Genomic DNA, 4,292 nt, shown 5'->3' on the forward strand with positions numbered 1-4,292 from the left:
CTTTAAACACTAAAGGTACTCTGATGAAAACCTTTTCCTAAAGAATTGAGTCCAGGAAGTTACACTGAGTAATGAAATGGCTATACTGAAGTTATAATAGGTCAGAAGCTTGTGACACTAATGAAACTACAGTTTACATGATTTATTTATTTATTTATTTATTTATTTTTATTTTTGATAGCCATACAGAGAGAGAGAGGCAGAGACACAGGCAGAGGGAGAAGCAGGCTCCATGCTCTGGGAGCCTGACATGGGATTCGATCCCGGGTCTCCAGGATTGCGCCCTGGGCCAAAGGCAGGCGCCAAACGGCTGCGCCACCCAGGGATCCCTACATGATTTATTTTTTAATGCAACTATTACCATTCTTTTCCTAGTAGCAATTTTTGCCTTATGTGCATCTTCTAAAAACTAGGTAAGACAGCAAGAATGAAGGGGGAAGAACTATTTTTTTTTTTTTTTTTAGGTAGGATTACCTGTTACCTTTCTTAGTGCCCAGCACAGCACATTCAAAAAATGTTGAGTTGGGGATCCCTGGGTGGCTCAGAGGTTTAGCGCATGCCTTTGGCACAGGGCGTGATCCTGGAGACCTGGGATCGAGTCCCATGTCGGGCTCCCTGCATGGAGCCTGCTTCTCCCTCTGCCTGTGTCTCTGCCTCTCTGTGTCTCACAGAATAAATAATAGAATAAATAAATAAAATCTTTCAAAAAATATTTTTTAAAAAAGTTGAGGCAAGTGCACTGGTGTGTAAAGGTAATGTCTTAGTCATATTCCACTGCAACCTTAAATTTTGTTTTAACTACCAATATATAAATGTTGAAATAAAAGATTAGTCTGAGCCTAACTGGAGATATCTGCACATCATTGGTCTACCTCTTGCAGGGAAGAGGTAGGTTCAAGATCATTGTTAATGAGCTTTTTTTTTTTTTTTTAAGATTTTATTTATTTATTAGAAAGTGAGAAAGCAACAGAGGGAGAGGGAGAAGCACATCTGCACATCATTGGTCTACCTCTTGCAGGGAAGAGCTAGGTTCAAGATCATTGTTAATGAGCTTTTTTTTTTTTTTTTAAGATTTTATTTATTTATTAGAAAGTGAGAAAGCAACAGAGGGAGAGGGAGAAGCAGGCTCCCCACTGAGCAGGAACCCTGATGTCGGGGGTCGATCCCAGGACCCTGGGATCATGACCTGAGCTTGAAGGCAGATGCTTAACCAGCTGAGCCACCTGGGCACCCCCAATGATCCATGATGTTCTCCCATGAAAAATAATAGTCTATGAATAAACACTTTTCCAAAGAAGATACACAAATGACAAGTCATATAAACCTGCTCAAGTCATCATGGAAATACTAAACCACAGTAAGATACTTGCTTCACAACCACTGTGATAGGTATAATACTTTTTAAAGGAACAATAATAAATGTTGGCCTAGATGTATAAAAATTGAAAGATAAATTCCAGGTATGAGTGTAAAATGGAACTGCTGCTATAGAAAACATTTTGGCTGGGATGCCTGGGTGGCTCAGTGGTTGAGTGTCTGCCTTCAGCTCAGGGTGTGATCCTGGAGTCCCACATTGGCTCCCTGCAGGGAGCCTGCTTCTCCCTCTTCCTATATCTCTGCCTTCTCTCTGTGTGTCTCATGAATAAATAAAATCTTTTTTAAAAAAGAAAAAACAGTTTGGGACTTAAAAAATTAAACGGAGAGGTTCCAGTTCAAGGTGGCAAAGTAGAAGACTCTGAACTCCCCTCCTCCATAAACATACCAAATTACATGTATTAACAGAACAATTGTTCCTGAGGAAGAACTGAGGACTGACTGAACAGCTACTGAACAACAAAGAACATCAAGAGAAATGGAAACATGTCAGAGTTCAAAAGAATAACTAGCATAGTCAGCTAGCCAGCAGAAGTCACTAAGCACACATAATCTGCATAAGGGAACACCATACACAAGATCACTACTTCGACTTTAGATGTAGCCATTTCATCTAAGTCATAGAAACAAAGTCAAGCAAAACGGGGCGCTAGAACTATGTTCCAAAAGAAAGAACAAGAAACTAAGAAAAATAACTAAGTGAAACACAAGCAAATGCCAATAAGGAATTTAAAGTAATGATCACAAAGATACTGAGTTGGAGAAAAGAATTGAAGACCTCAGTGAGACGTTCAATAAAGAGATAAAAAATATTAAAAAGAATCAATCATAGTTGAAGAATACAATAACTAGTTGAAGTAAAAAACACTAGAGGGAATCAACACTAGATTAAAGGATCCAGAAGAATATACCAGGATCTAAAAGGATAATAGAAGACAAACTAAACAGCAAAAAGAAAAAATGAGAATAGATTAAGAGATCTCTTGGACAGCATCCAGTGAACAAACATTTGCATTATAGAGGTCCCAGAAGACGAAAGAGGTTTAGAAAATTTTGAAAAAATAACTGAAAATTTCCCTAACCTAGGATAGGAAATAGACATCTAAGTCCAAGAAGCACAGAAAGTTCCAAACAAGATAAACCTAAAGAGGTCCACACCATGGCACATAATTAAAATGTCAATGGTTAAAGAAAGATTGAGAATCTAAAAGCAGAAAGAAATAAAAGGAATCTTAAAAGCAAGAAAGATGGGACACCTGGGTGGCTCAGAGGTTGAGTGGCTGCCTTGGCTCAGGGCGTAATCCCAGTCTGGAGATTGAGTCCCACATCGGGCTCCCGCAGGGAGCCTGCTCCTCCCTCTGCCTATGTCTCTACCTCTTTCTGTGTCTCTCATGAATAAAAAAATAAATAAAATCTTTTTTTAAAAAAAGGCAGAAGCTCAAACAACTCAGCCACTCAGGCACGCCATATTTTAATCTTTAATATTTTTCTTATGTCTAATTATGGCCACTTCTTTTCCACTTAAAGAAGTCCCTTTAACATTTCTTGTAAGGTGGGACATCTGGGTGGATCAGTGGTTGAGCGCCTCCCTTTGGCCCAGGGTGTGATCCTGAGGTCCCGGGATCGAGTTCCGCATCGGGCTTCCTGCGTGGAGCCTGCTTCTCCCTCTGCCTGTGTCTCTGCCTCTCTCTGTGTGTCTCTCATGAATAAATAAATAAAATCTTAAAAAAAAAAAAAAGCAAGCAAGAAAAAAGTTACCTACAAGGGAAAATTTACAAGATTACCAGCTGATTTTTCAGCAGAAACTGAAGCCTTAAGGGAGTGGCATGATATATTCAAAGTGCTTCAAGGAAAAAAACAATAACCAAGAATACTCAATAAGGCTGTCATTCAGATTTGAAGGAGAGATAAAGTTTCCCAGAAAAATGAAAGATAAAGGAATTTATCACCATTAAACTAACCTTACAAGAAATGTTTTTTTTTAAAGATTTTATTCATTTATTCATGAGAGACACAGAGAGAGGCAGATACAAAAGGAAATATTCATAAACATAAAGAGAGAAATTGATGCTAGTACAAAAATAGTAGGGGAGTTTACTACTCCACTAACATCAATGGATGGATAGATCATCCAGACAGAAAAATAAAAAAGGAAACAACATCTTTAAATCACACATTAGATCAGATGTACATAATAGATATATAGAGAACATTAGATCCAAAAACAACAGAATACACATTCTTTTCAAGTGCACATGGAACATTCCTCAGAATAGATCACATATTAGGCCATAAAACAAGATTAAATAAATTTAAGAAGATTGAATCATACCAGGCTTCCTTTCCAACCACAGCAGCATGAAACTAGAAATAATTCACAAGAAAAACATTGGGAAAAAAACATGTGGAGACTAAAAATCATACTATACTAAACAATCAATAATGGGTCAATGAGGCAATCAAAGAAGTACAAAAATACATGGACACAAATGACAATAAAAACAAAATGGAAAAAAAAAAAAAAACAAAAAAAAACAAAGACAAAATGGTCCGGGCGGCCCATTCAGCAGTTCAGCACCGCCTTCAGCCCAGGGCCTGATCCTGGAGACCCGGGATCGAGTCCCATATCTGGCTCCCTGCATGGAGCCTGCTTCTCCCTCTGCCTGTGTCTCTGCCTCTCTCTCTGTCTCTCATGAATAAATAAATAAAATCTTTTTTTAAATGGTCCAAAATCTCTGGGATACAGTGAAAGCAGTTCTAAGAAGGAAGCTACAACATAGATCTGCCTCAAGAAACAAGAAACCTAGCTGGCTCTGTCGGTGGAGCATGCAACTATTGACCTCAGGGTTGTGGGTGCGTGGGACCAGATCGGCCGCTGAGATTTTCATGCCAGATGAAGCAAAAGCCAGTGGGGAAGT

The sequence above is a fragment of the Vulpes vulpes genome, chromosome 13 (assembly GCF_048418805.1).
Source record: "Vulpes vulpes isolate BD-2025 chromosome 13, VulVul3, whole genome shotgun sequence".
Lineage (NCBI taxonomy): Eukaryota > Metazoa > Chordata > Mammalia > Carnivora > Canidae > Vulpes > Vulpes vulpes.